The sequence below is a fragment of the Spermophilus citellus genome, assembly GCF_964194105.1.
Source record: "Spermophilus citellus genome assembly, chromosome: 2".
In the NCBI taxonomy this organism is placed as follows: Eukaryota; Metazoa; Chordata; class Mammalia; order Rodentia; family Sciuridae; genus Spermophilus; species Spermophilus citellus.
Window position 1 is genome coordinate 81381863 of NC_138183.1, and position 15771 is coordinate 81397633.

Genomic DNA, 15771 nt, shown 5'->3' on the forward strand with positions numbered 1-15771 from the left:
ATGTACAACTATAAAAAAGAAAAGAAAAATGTGGTATATATACACAATGGAATATTACTCAGTCATGAAGAAAACTAATGGCATTTTCCAGCAAATGGATGGAACTAGAAACTATCATGCTAAGTGAAATAAGCCAATTCCCAAAATACAAAAGCTGAATGTTCTCTCTGATATGTGGATGCCAGCACACAATAAGGGGTGCGGGGTTGGTAGGAAGAATAGAAGTTCATTGGATTAAACAAAGAGGAATGAAGGGAAGGGAGGGGGAATGGGAATAGGAAAGACCATAGAATGAATCAGACATAACTTTTCTATGTTCAAATATGAATACACAACCAATGTAACTCCACATTGTGTATAACCACAAGAATGGGAAGTCATACCCCATGTATGTATAATATATATATATATATATATATATATATATATATATATATATAGACAGATAGATAGATAGATGCACACACACACACACATATATATATACATATGACAATACAACAAGTACACAGACACCACACACACATACGCATGCACACACACACACACACACACACACATACACACATATACACACATGGGAGGAAAACAGATTCATAATGAAAAATGAAAGAATTATCTTCACTGAGGTGGTCAAAACTGTTGATGGGCATGAATGGTCACTGCCGGTGCTGGACTGTCCTCATTTCCATTTTTCTTGAGTTGTGTGCCAAGAGAAAGAGCAAGGTTTGGATGTTTCTGACCCCTTTCTTTTTCTGTGTTGCTCACTAAGCTTCCAGTTGGAAGCCTTAAACCGAAACTGGTTGGAATAGCTCTCGCCTTCCCTCCTCAGCAGTATAAGGCAGGATGGCATGGGGGGTACTGTCGATCGAGGTTCAGTCTGAACAGACCAGAAGGATGCACTGCCAGGGAAGGGCTGCAGCAAAGTTTTAAAAGGGAAGTTACAGCGGCTGGGGTTTGGCTCTACTCAGGCCTGAAGGATTTTGTTGGTGGATACCTGTTCTGGAAAGATTAGACCAACTCATTCTTTAGGCCAGGCAGATGCTGGTCTCTGCTGGGAGTCTGGATCTCAGGAGCCTCCCAAGAATTCTATTCACAGGGCAGGGGAGCCAACCCTGCGCTGGTCCCAGGCTCAGTCCCTGAGAGCAGGCTCACTCCCAGCCTGCTCAGCACCACCAGCTGCAGCATGGCCTCCTCAAGGTGGCTCTCACCTCAGCTCTGCGCTGGCCAGTTGAGAATCACAGAGCGCTTTTCAAACACTGCTTCGCGGTGCAGCCTTGGGATCTGCATATCTTCATTTTATTTTTATGTAGTACTGAGGATCGAACCCAGTGCCGCGCACATGCCAGACAAGCTCGCTACCGCTTAAGCCACAACCCCAGTCCCTGATCTGCACGTTTTTTAGGCAAAATTTGTTCATTGTGTTTCTTTCTCTGTCTCTGTGAACCCTCTTCTCTGAGGTGAACCAGTACCCCTAATGCTAACACCAAGGTCCTCTTTCTTGTTCTTAATTCAATGCACCCAAATCTCTGAGACTCTAAGAGATTCTGACTGTCTCATCTTGAACTCCAGTGAATTCTGTCTTTTACTGAGTTCACTGAGAAGCAGTTCTGCTGCTGCTTAAATCCTGAGTCATAAAGCAACTGAAAATGCAGGCTTCCTCTAATCTGCCATCTTGAATCCTATGGCCAGTATGGCTACATATTCCTAAATGCACATATGTGCCTAGAGTTAAAACCTGCAAGAAGTTTTTATAATAATGCTTTTACCAAATGCTAATAAGATTCTTTCCAGAATATGATAGAAGGTCCTTCACAACTTAAAAGAGTCAGAGACTAAATGCATCAATTGTTTGGTGCCACCAATAAACTCCATTGATATTAAGCGATGCAGCTTCTTAACACTTACCCTTCCTATACTAACATCAACTGTACAGAATCATTTGTCCAATTCACATAACCTTTACTTCCAGCAATCTCAGTGGATTTTTCACAACTATTCTGCAAGGTAAGCAGGACAGGTATTAGTGAGCCCATTTTCTCAGTGAATAAAACCAAGATCAAAGAGGGTAAGACACTGAGAGTGGTGACTTCTATAGATTACACAGCAAAGGAGGAGCAGAGCCCTGACTAATAAATCCCCTACAGTCTCAATGCTTCTATTTAAAACAATATTAATAAGTGATTTCTTAGAAAAAGACATAGGACCTAGTCCCAAAACTAAAGAAGTTGTGTGGCTAAAAATGTGCATCTGTCCATTAAATGCTGGCAAATTTGGGAAGTTAAGAAAGCTATTTTGGGTGCCCTGTCACCTCTCAGGTAACTTCCTTTCTGCCCTTAGCAGTGTCTCTAGTTTGTTTTCTCAAATGTCTTCTTAAAGTCTAGGGTATTTTATTAAATCATATTAAATTATATAAAAAACCAAGTGTTTATGGGTGCATTATAGTTGTACATAATGATGGAATTTGTTGTTACATATTCATACATACACACGATGTAACAATAGAACTTGGCCAATATCATTCCCCAACACTTTCTCCCTTCCTCCCCACCTCCCATTCTTTGGTCTCTTTCCTCTACTGATCTCCCTTTGCTTTTTATGATGTCGTCCCCCATCTTTCTTTTCCTTTTCCCCCTCTAACTTCTGCATCTAAGAGAGAACATATGAACCCTGATATTCTGAGTATGGCTTATTTCACTTAACATAATAGTCTCTGGTTCCATCCATTTTCCTGAAAATTACATAATTTCATTTTTCTTTATGTAAAGTCTGTTTTTAAGAAATATTAACTACATACCATGATCCCCACTGAGCTAAAAATGAATAACAGTAAAGCTTCATCCTTCCTGGGGATATATTCTCAGGAAAAACACTCACACATTTACATTTATCTAAACTGTAAGACTTCTATATGAGCACTTCAGGGAGACATTGGGTGGTGGCTGAGATAGCTTCCTCTACAATGAAGTCATCCCTTTGTTGTCCCCTAACATCTCCCCATTTACCTACAAAGGTACATAAGATACAGAAAGGTACAAAGATACAGAAGTCTTATCCCAAATTTCTCAATTGCTTATATTGTCTCCAAGGAGGAGTACTTTCCCAAAGCTCTACTAGAGTAATATGCTACTCTGTGAAGATTCTTAGTATGGATAAGTTCTTAGTTTAGGACTTTTCTATATTCTCAATTTCCTAGGAACTTTCCTCAATTCTCTCTCATTGTCGTCCTGACCAGTGTCCCTTGGAGAAACCTCTTAAAGGCGCCTGTTTTCAGGATACCCCAAAGCCTGAAGAGAATCATTTGTTGCAGTTTATTTTAAAACTGCATTGAAAAAAGAGTCATTATAGGAGGTTCTTCATACATTCACACAATGTACATCTATCTCTACTATGTGATGCTTCCAGTACTGTATAAATGTCAACAAAATATGACATTGCCTCTGCCCTCAAGTAGATTGTAGTTCAAGAAGTGAGATCCCAAAACAAGTATAAAACAATGTGATGCAAACTATAAAAGAAGTAGGAATAATACACAGTGGGAACTTATATAAAGGAACAAGTAGTTTTTCTGCCAGGATTGAGTGGGGAGAGATGGGTCAGGGAATCAGGGAATACTCCCTCAAGTTGGGCCTTATGAGATAGTCATGCTTCCTCCCTCATCCTTGTCTTCTTCTTCCTCCTCCTCCTCCTCTTTCTTCTATACTTGAGATTGAATCCAGGGCCTTAAATGTGCTAAGAAAGTTCTCTTTGAGACAGGATCTCAGTAAGTTGTCCATGAACTTGTGATCCTCCTGCTTCACCCTCCTGAAGAGTCAGAATTACAAGAATGTGCCACCATGCTTGTTTTCTTCTTTTTTTAATAGACTCTATTTTTAGAGCAGTTTTAGATTCCTAGAAAAATTAAGTGGAAAGTACAGATGATTCTCATAGCCCTCTATTCCCATGCAGTCACAGCCTCCCCAACTATCAGCATCCCAAATTAGAGTGTACATTTGTTGCAAATTGATGCACCTACACTGACACATTATAATCACCTCAAGCCATAGTTCACATTAAGCCTCAATTTTTATGTTGTACAACCTATAGGTTTTGACAAATGTATGATATGTATCCACTACTCTATTTTCATAAAATATGGTTTAACTGCCCTAAAAATTCTGTGCTCCACCTATTTATCCCTCTCTCCCTTCCCACTAGTCCTGAAAGCCACTGATGTTTTCACTGTCTCCACAGTTTTGCCTTTTCTAGAATGTCACATAGTTGGAATTTTGTATTCTATAGCTTTTTCAAATTGCAATATTTCACTTGGTAATGATCATTAAGTTTCCTACATATTTTTTTCATGGTTTAATAGCTCATTTCTTCTTAGTATTAAATAATAACCATACAATTTACACATTAAAATTATACAATTTAATAACATTTATCCACAACCACAGTCAATTTTAAAACATTTCATCACTTCTACTTAATTTTCTTTTTTTTATTAGTTGCTCAAGATAATACAATGATCTTGACATCTCACATATTTGATTCAAATAGGGTATGAATTCTCATTTTTCCACGTGTACAGATTGCAGGATCACATTGGTGATACAGCCATGTATACACATACTGCAATACTAGAGTCAGAATACAACTGACTCTACTTAATTTTCACTCTTCAATATTTGCACTCTAACCCCCAGCCCTTATCAACTTTCTTACTCTACATATTCTTGCTTTGAATATCACTGTTTTTTTTAATAGAGAGAGAGAGAGAGAGAGAGAGAGAGAGAGAGAGAGAGAGAGAGAGGGAGAGAGAGAAAATTTTTTTATATTTATTTTTTAGTTTTCAGTGGACACAACATCTTTATTTTTTTATTTTTATGTGGTGCTGAGGATCAAACCCAGCGCCCCGTGCATGCCAGGCAACCGTGCTACCACTTGAGCCACATCCCCAGCCCGAATATTTTAATAGGCTAAACATTACATGGGCATTCACTCCAGACATTTCACATACATGGAATCATACAGTTTATGCCCTTTGTGTCTGGCTTCTTTTACTTCGTAGGTTCACCTGGCTTCTTTTACTTCATATGTTCTTATGTTTAAATAATATTTCATTGTGTGGATGTACCACATTTATAGTTCATTTTGGTTGTATTTCACACAAGCGTCAGTACCCAGTGGTTGGGGAGGAGGCAACTTTTGTTCACCACAGATAGTTTGAGAAACTATATTTAAACAAACATGCTCTGAGAAGCATTGGTATGAGGGTTAATTTTATGTGTAAACTTGACTGGACCATGGAGCATCCAGATATTTTTCAAACATTACTTCTAGTTGTGTGTGTGCATGTGTTTCTAAATGAGGTAAGCATTTGAATTATTTGGCTCAGGAAAGCAGATGGCCTTTCCCAATACTGATGGGCTGACTAGAACAAGAAAATAAGGAAGGGAGACTTTGTCCCTTTTTTCTACCTGCCTGCATGAGCAGTCTGAGTCTGCCATCAGACTGAGACTTATACCAGTGGCTTCCCTTTTTCTCAGGCCTCTGGACTTGGATTGAATGACACCACCAGCTTTCTGGGTCTCCAGGTTGCAGTCCACGGGACTTCCATATCTCCATAATTGGGTGAGCCAATTCTTCTTAATGAATCTCTTCATATATAATGTGTGTGTGTGTGTGTGTGTGTGTGTGTGTGTGTGTGTGTGTGTGTCCTATTGGTTCTGTTTCTCTGGGGAAGCCTAACTAATATGCTTGGGATGAAATCAGCAGATTACTGGGGAGAATCTTCCCTCTTCCAATAAAAAGGGAGAAAAATAAATTCCCTTATATTGTGGGCCCTATTTTGAAGAAGGAAAAGACTCTCCCGATTGACTTTGACTTTCTTATTTTTTTTCTTGCTTTCCTTACAACTGAACTGTCCTTATTCATAGTCCCTGGTAAGAATTTTATCTGCAAAAGCTTTGAATATCACTGTTTTAATAGGCTAAACATTACATGGGCATTCACCTACTTTCCCCATTAGAACTTTTATTACAAGAATCAAAGTATTCAAATGGCTCTCCTAAGCCATTAAGAGCAAAACAACTTTGAGCTAGAGTAATACAAGTAATTACTAAACTGAGCTGGATTCCTTTGCTATGCTCTTGGCACTAAGGTATGGAAACTCTAGAGTCCTATAAGAGGTTTGAAGAAAAAAAAATGTTTAAGACAAATTTCAGGGATCAAATTTTCTCATTAAAAATACATTTTAGAAAATCATTTTAGGTTAACTTGCTAGGGCAACTACCCAGCAAGGAAACATGTACAGCAATTTGGCAAATTGAAGTTTTCGTTTCTCTTTTAAAAGAAAATGGAGACAAAACACGATTAAAAATACAATTTAAAAAAACATAACCTAAGTGTGTATTTTGATTCTTTTTGTAATTAAAGCTTTGCAATTAAAGTTTTGCTGGGGAGCAACCTGTGTTTCTAATCTTATTCTCTATGAAGGGCTAGTGCAGGTACTAGGAGATGAGACTTCCACTACACTCAGAGCTAGAAATAGTCTTGGAAAACCTTCCAGTCTGAGAAAGCTAGCCTGACTTTCTCTTTTCCCAATTTGGAAATTGAGGCCCAGGCAGGTTATTTCCTTTCTCCTTAATCCTTTGCTTTATGTGTATGTATGCGTATGCACGCTTTGTTTTATCTCAGGGAGCTGGGAAACTGGATGTTTGCAAAATTTTAACATAAATTACACAAACAATATAAGACTTCCTTTCCAAAATCCTAAATCACCTTCTGGTACTAAGGCAGAGGCTCAGTGAGTGCCAAATTTCGTCTAGTGTTGCCTTGAAATGTTTAGTTTTTACCTAAATGAATGAATTTCACAAACAATTGAGAAAGTAATGCTTTTTTGTGAAAAACTGAAATATAGTATGTGCCTTCTGAAATAAAATAAGATGAATGTAACTTCAACATTCCTTGAGAACCCAAGTTTTTGTAACATGCAAGAGTGGTGTTCCAGAGGGGCAAGGGCAGATAGTCTGGGACAAAGAAACTAATGTGCATGGACTCCAGTAATGACCCCTAAAATCTGCCATTGTTGTTAAAAAAATCTGTCACTTGTGGTTTGATAATTTATCTCTTCTTCATATAGACACAGTGATTGTTGATCAAATATACTCATGCACAAAGTCCATTGACCTGTGACAAAACTGCCTTTAGTAGGTCATAGGACTAGTTTTAGGAAATAAAAGGCTTTAGATAACTATATGTCCCCTCAAGATAAAAGGAATTGTAGGGAGGATATGAAGTAGAACTACTGTTTGGTGTGTACTTCATATAGCCCTAAACCTTCACGCACATAATGTCTTAACTATATTGAGAGAGGAGAAATATTTGTCTCATTTTAAAACTAAAAAGAAAGACTGAAACTCAGAAATAGCAAATAACACCATAGAGATAAAAAATTGACAAATTGAGGATATGACCCAATTTTCCTGTGGTCTCAAGCCTTCTTCTCCACTTAACACCACAATATGCCAGAGAAGAAAGAGACATACTTGACTTGTCAATTATCATACCAACAGTTATCTTTTGCTATATTACAAACTACCTCCAGTACTTAGTGGCTTAACACAATGACCACATCATTTGCTTACAGCTATCATTTGGTTGGGGCTTAGCTGGGTAATTCCTCTGTTGATTTGCCAATGGTCATTCATGTGAATTCATCCATTTGAGAGGTCCCCAAGGTCCTAGACTTGACTAGGACATTGAGATGGTCTGGTTCTCTTCTCTTTCTGTCACCTCAGGGGCTCTTCTCCTTATGTTGCTTCACCGATGGCCTCTTCATAAAGCCCCTCCTGCAAGAAAACAAAGTTCTTATATGGACCAATGGGGCCACAATGCAACAATTGCTACAATAATTTTCTTCCACATTAGCACCACCAACTCCTGCTATTTCTTCTACTGCCTATGCTTACGTCCAGCTCTTCTCTACTAATCATTACTCTACCTTCTCCTACCATGTCTCAGCTTCTCTGAATCATAACTGGTCTTCCATAGCCAGAGATAAACATTGGACTCCCTTTTTTCAGACTAATCACAGCATATTAATTTTATTCTTTAGGTTGTCAATCTTTATAGTTATGACATTTTATTTATAGAAATTCTTTTATTTCGGTTGTTGTTTTTTCCTTCATTTAAATCCAGGAGTCTGATTGAAAGGAAAACAAGACAGTACTGCATCAAAGAGCAACTCATATGAATACACTCAAATGCCTTGTCCCTATAAATAAAACCTAAAATCTATTATTTCCCTCCTTTAATTTTAAATGCAATAAAATAAGATACCCAGTTCAGGAGCTGAAGTAACAAATCTACATTTACCATGTTGTACATGCTTTAAATTCCCATAGAAGTCATTCACCAGGCAGAGAAATGGGAGAAATCTGCAGGAATCAGGTGATACCTGGCATTACAATTCCAAGCGACATCAGGTTTCTTCTTGCACAAGGCCAAATAAAATAAGACCAGATTAAATTGCCATTGAATCATTCAACCTCCTCATCACTGTTTTCTGCTGTCAGAAGAGATTCAATAGTGCCAAGAATTATCCAGGTCCAGGAGAACGAGGAGTACAGATACCTCTATCAGGAAAGGAGGGGAAAAAAAGAAATTATGAAAGTCCTGGTAAAGATCCTTGCAGAAAGGTATCATGGTCTTCCATTTTGAATACTACAGAATTAAAATGAAAGTTAAAAATTGAAATGCCACTTACCCTTCAAGAGTTTCTAAGTCTATTCACTGGTTATGGATGTCATTGTATCTTTTATTCTGTTCCCTGAGGCCAATCATTGGATCCTAGATTACTGAATTACATCTTTACCAGACATTTAGGTGATAAAATGGAAAAGAATTATAATCAGTTTGACTGTTTATACATCTAAATTGCTTAAGTGAAAGGCACCTAAGAATGTTTCCATTATTATTTAGATGAATTAATTCACTTTGCTGCTGTCTCTGTGCTACAGTCAGAAAATTTCCTGAATGCACAGTGTATACGTAAATTCAATCTTCTGATAGTTGGACAACAGGGTGCCCAGATATCTGGTTAAACCTATATCTGGGTGTGTCTGTGAGCTCATTCCTGGAAGAGATTAATATTTGAATTGGTGGGTTGCTTAAAGCAGAAGATCTCTGTTGAGGGTGGACATCATCCAATCCATTAAGGATCTGAATAGAACAAAAAGGTAGAGGAAGCTTAAATGAGCTCTACCTGACTGCTGGAACTGAGACACTGGTCTTCTGCTCTTAGCACTCCTGGTTGTTGGATCTTCAGACTCAAAGGAGAATCTATACCATGGTCCCTCTAGCTCTCAAGCCTTCGAACTACACCACTGGCTTCCCTGCGTCTCCAGTACAGACGATGGATTCTAGAGCTTTTCAGCCCCTTTCAATTGTGAGCCAATGTCTGATAATAGCTCTCTCTCTCACACACACACAGGTGCTAGAAATATATAAATATGTATAGCATATGTGTGTGTGTAAAGATTTTAAATGTCCTTTCTAAAGATTTTAAATGTCCTTTCTAAAGATTTTAAATGTCCTTTCTAAATCCTCACTCAAACAAGACATTTCATATTTGAATTAAAAAACAAGATGAGTTTCTGAGCTTAAAATCTATCTAAAACATCATATAGCAAAGGACTAATTGCTCAAAGAACATAAAATTTAAATATTTCTATTTTTTAAGTAACATACACAATATTTTTGGAAAAAAAAAGGAAAAGTGGATTGCAAAAATGATAGTCAGAAAATATGGTAAAAGGGATGGGATGTAGCTCAGTGGCAGAGCAGCTGCCTTGCATTCTCAAAGCCTTAGGTTCAACCCCCAGTTCCAAAAAAGCCAAACAAAAAAAAAATAATAAAAAAATAATAAGATTAAAAAGAAAATACAGTAAAAGGTTAATATCTTTATAAAATGCATACTTTATAATTATAGCAATACCAAATTCATTTCCTGTGACTTTCCAAGCCTGCTCTAAACTATTCAGTTCTACATCTTTGCCTGTGCTCTGCATTCTCCTGAGAAAGCCTTCGTCTGTCTGACTTCCCCGGTTCCTGCCTTAAAGGTCTAGATCACTCATCATAGGAGGAGAAAAGGAAAAAATAAAAGGTGGAATAAGATTCTCACAATTAGAAATATGCAAGGCTCTTCCAGCTTTGGAAGATATTATGGCATCTCATGTGCCAATTAGTCAGCTAATTGGGAATGGCTACCCAAAATATTTTAAGGATTCTGAGGTTCTGACTGAAAGAATTAAAGAATATATTAGTGGTGACTGACAGAAGAGGGGAGGTAGAGTGATAATAAACTTGCTATATATTTGTTACCTCTGGCTTGGATACTTAGGAAATAAGCCAAGATTGTGTTTTCTGAGCCTTTTCCAATAGCAACTCAAACAAGGTATATGGATATATGTATGTATGTATGTATAAAAAACAAGTGTATACGTGTGTGTATAAAACAAATATGCACAAAAACAAATTTACATTTTAGTCATTTCACAGATTATGTAGTTCCCTACATAATCTCAACCAAAAGCATGCAAATGAGGGTAGAAAGAGCACCGAATACAGGCTACAGGCTACATTTGCTTCCCAAATGCTTCCCTTTTTCATGTAATATCAAATTGCAAAACAAAATTTGCCTGCTGGGATGAATGAGTAAGGTATGAGAACATCCCCAGCATGCTGGCTTAGCCATTTATTGGTTGTGCCTCCCAGCTCCTGACAATAGGCAGCTACAGATAGCACTTAAATGGCCTGGTAAAGCTCCAATAAAAACCTGTTTACCGAAAGGCTTGCTGGACAGATTTGGCCTATAGTTTGCCGACCCCTGACATAGACTCTGTGAGACAGATCATAGGACATGAGATAAGCATCTCTGAGAAAGGGGTAAATCGTGAGCAGTCAGTCTTTGGCTTGTGTCATGACTTGAATAATCAATCAGGTCCTTATCATCCAGGTGCAATTTTTTAATTTGTTGAAATTCTGAAGAAAAGCTATGATATCACTTTGAAGATATAAGGAAATAAAGCATTTTCAATTCCAACAGAATGGTTTTATTTCTTTTTAAAAAATTGTAATACAAAATTCGCCACAATCACCAATTCATTCAGTAAGAAAATTGCTACATCTGAAAATGATGTTGTAGAAATCCACAGGAGAAGTAACTATAAAGTCTTAGAAAATATGCTGTGGAAATGTGCCCCTAGAGTTCATAATGTTTCACATCATCATGGAATACTCTAGAAAAACCACTATCACAACAAAACCTCAACCAGGACTCTACTTCCTGTTCATCTGCCCTCCAACAATTAGCAATTTTTTAGGCAGCAGGACAAAAAAAGAATTCTGGAAATTCTGATGGCATTTCCTGTAGAGGACTTTATTTCTCTATTTTTGTATAGACTAGTTATTAAATTAGAAGTCTGGAATATTTGCTTTTGTTTTTGTTTTTGTGCTGGAGATTGAACTCATGCATGCTAGACATATGCTCTATCACTTAGCTACAGCCCTAGCCCCAGAAAGCACAATTTTAATATCAGCTCTACTGGTGTTCTAATGAAATCAGGGTCTTTCAAAACAGAATTCGTTTCTGAGAAGTTGATTTGAGAAATCCAATGAAACCCAAATGCTTTGATCAGGCACAGTGGCGCATGCCTATAATCCCAGCACTCGGGAGCCTGAGGCAGGAGGATCACAAGTTTAAAGCCAGCCTGGGCAACTTAGTGAGACCCTGTCTCAAAATTAAAATTTTAGAAAAGGCTGGGGAGGTAGCTGAGTGATGGAGTGCTCTGGGTTCAATCTCCAGTAATGGTGAGGGGGGAAATAATCTTGAAGGCTTTGGTGGACAGTACCCACAGCTTGATTTACAGGACAGAGCAACTCGTCTCCCAAAGTTCACTGCACTTTTCCCATATCACTAATTTCATAGTGTCCTAGAGGTTAGGGAGAAAAAGTACTGTCAGGTTTATTGTGAAACCAAAGTCCACACAGATTCAGTGTGAGCCGATGGCACTGTCATTGCCAATACTCACAAAGTGGTGCTCATTGCTGAGAGAGCACAGGGGGAAAACTGAGAGACTGGCCCCTGAAACTTGCTTCCATATCACAAATGCAGAGGCTCTGACCCAAGTGTATGAATTTTCTAATAGTTGGAGCCCATCAATATATCCCAAAGGTGTCAGTGGACAAATTTAATATATCTTTTAACCTCTATTAGATATCGATATTTTCAAAGAGGACTTTTAGAGACTAAAGAGTCCTTGAAGGCCTAAGTAATGATTCTGTAAAACTTCAAACATCATGAGTAATGAAACAACTTTATTACACAAAGAAGCAGGCTTTTCGGAACTACCTCTGACAACTAACTTCCCACAGTCTTTTTCAATTCAGACAGTGTGGATAATCAGCCGCCCATTCACCTTGTATATTTCTCATAATTTTTTGATACAAATCATGAATCAATGTAAGCTCTTCCAAGAATTTGGTTAACTCAGTTTCTGTGTAAATGTCCTTACATAAAGCCTCAACCTCAAGAATCTGAAATGATAGAAGCAGCACATCTCTCTGGGTCACCCACTCTATTTATTTTCTAGGGCTAGATGCTGAGAACTCTAAGAAATATAAGACATGCTTCCTGTCCTGAAGGTACATGCATGATCCAAACAAAAATAAACAGTAAAGCAAATTATCATTTGGCCAGTATAAATCCCCACAAAAACATAATAGCCCAACCACCAAAATCAACATTTCACCGATTTCCCATTGCATTTAGGACAAAGACAAACTTCCTAAAAGAGCCTGTGAGACTTTGTGTGCTTTGGAACACAGCCTTTTATCTGGCCCTAATTCATTTTGTTCTCCCTACACTGTCTTTCAGGTCTTTATCTGACTCTTTCCCTCCCACCCCAGGGCCTTTGAACAGTCTCTTTCCTGGGCCTTGAAGACTAGCCATCTCCGGGCTTCTTGCCCTAGATAATTCCTTTTCATCAGCAGCATCAATTGTTACCACCACCTTTATGCTTTCACTGCCCCCATATGCCTGTCATTGTTGATACTTTTCACAGTAGCAAATCTCTTATTGATTATATAATTATTTTATAAATGTTTCTGTCCACTTATATGTTTAGTCTTTATGAAAGGAGTTCAATAGATATTTGTCTAAGTAAGTATATCAATGAATGAATGAATAAATAAATACATGGAGCTACATAAATAAACAAACCCATACCTTCATTTTGATAATTGTAATTTAATAAAATTATTAAAAGTCTGAAGCTGTCTGTGCAAATGTATCTACAATTCACTGCTCGACACTTCAAAATAGAGTGAAGACACCGTCTCTACTATGTTGCCTACCAAGAGAGAGACAAGTTAACAAGTAATTACAACATGACGTGCATTCTAGATAAGATAAATCCAAAGTGCTACAGGAGAAGAAGGAACAGTGTCTGGGGGAGCTGAAGCCAACTTCTGAAGGAAATGACATGTGAACTCTTGAAGAAGAAGAACTGGAAGTGCAATAGGCAAAATATTGAAAGAAAGATTTGAAGCAGAAAGTAGAATGTGAAAAAGTAAAAAGCTCTGAAGATCTTGGTAGAGCCTGCAATAGCAGATTGTTTACCACTGTGGCTCAGGGTGCGTGGAACGGGAGTAACTTGAAATAGAATGGAAATTGTAGGCTGAAGTGAAATGACGAGGAGGTGATGAATTTGAGGTAAGAACTGGGACTGAATGCAGAAAAGAGATGTGGAAGAAGTGAGAAGAAAGTAGGAAATACCCTCCAGGCAATGATGGGGGTTGTTTAGGCATCAGGGACCACCATCAAAGTCGCCCTTCATAGGGTAGTGTTTCCCTCACTTCCACATGACACCAAACACATGGCTGTCAAAAATACATATTTCAGGGACATGGTTTAACCCCACTGAATTGGTAACCCCAAAAGACGTGCCTGGATCTGTGTGTTTCACCAACACCCCAAATAAATCTTATATCAGGGAAATTTGAAAAATCTTCCCAAAGGGAACTCCCACTCCACCTTCAGATAAGACACATCATCCTTCTCCGAAGCACTGAACATTCAACCGCAAAGATGACAGTTGCCCAAGAAAACATCAGCTTCAAATAAATAGTTTACATGATGACCTTTATTTCCAATATAACAATAAAATGTGACTGGGTTAGCCCAGAGAAAGTACCAGTGTAGTCAGCAGATCACTGGCAGAACTATGTACACTACTAAAGGAAAACCCCAGCTAATTATGCTCAAAAGGTAGGGAAACTGGACTGTCTATACAGAAGGAAGAATGTCTGTATACTTCTTCCATTAGCACAGTGGCTACAGGTGATTCTTTATGTCTCTAAACTCATTGGCTTCTCCCAATTGACTATCAATCAAATTATTAGTTGAGGTCCCAAGAGCCATGTAACCAACTGTAGAACATCTAAAATTCTTTCAACACTTACTTTTGGGACTTTTGGCAGATGAAGATTAAAAAAAAAAGGATAAAAGATACATAACTCAATCCCCTCTGAGTCCATCACACCCCTGTACTGGAAAACAAAAACAATAACCCTTTCTGTGCTATTGAGTTTTCTGTGTCTGACATAGCCATACTGTGACATTTGCATAGCAACACTTCATTCAGCCCACACACTTTTCTGGAGACCATCTGGGTCAGCATATCACTATGCATGAATGCAGATATAAATTAAAATGTGGATATTGCAAGCCTGAACCATTTCTATTCAATTTTAATCTTCCTGGGAATCCAGTCCAGTAATAGTCTCCAACTGCAGAATTCAGTGAAAAAGCAATGCAGTGGAATCTCCAGTTATTTATACAATTTCCTTCATAGTTAAGAGACAGTTTCACTTCTCTGTGCCTCAGGTTCCTCACCTGCAATTTACTACAAGTATCTTTTTAACCTGTTTCATATAATACAATAAAAAGAAATTTGTAAGAGCTTGCATAACAGGATATCAAATTTCTTTGTTGGTATCAAACCATATTTAAATGGAAGGCTCTTATTCCAGTGGGAAAATAGGTATAATCTGGGATTCCCCCCCCCCCCCCATTTTAAAATCAGATGAACTCAGGCTAAATTTACAACAGGCACACAATTGAGGCGGGAGCAAATTGCTGGGAGGAGAAAGCTCCATCTGAAGTAGAACACTGGAGAGGTAAATACTACCTTGTCTGTATTTCATCTTTCTTTTCTAAAGATATTTGAATGTCAGAAAAGATGCTCTTAATAAAATATGACTTGTTTGCAAAAATGTTGGACTGATTTGGCAAAAGAAGTTTGGAAAAAGAAAAGCAGTGAAAATAGAAAGAGAAAAAGGCATGGTAACTGGCTGTTACTGAACTGCACAGAGATTTCTAAAAACACCATATATTGTAATTATTGGGCCACAGAGATTAATTTAAGTGAGGATTTCAGGAAATGCTGAGCACTGCTTTTTAAATGTCTGTTCTTACATTTGGCTGATGGTATAGCCACTCATGATTCGTGGGGTTTTCCAAGGTTTTTGTCCTTTGGTCCGCAACATAATTTCTCAAAGTGTGTTTACAACAGATGATGATAGGAATTATATGGAGAAGATAAAACCAGAGGGTTATGTCCAGAGCCCATATACATATGAACACTCAATTTATTACAAAAAAAAAATGAAACTACAGACAGTGGGGAAAGAATGGTCATTCTAATAAATGATACTGGAACAGCT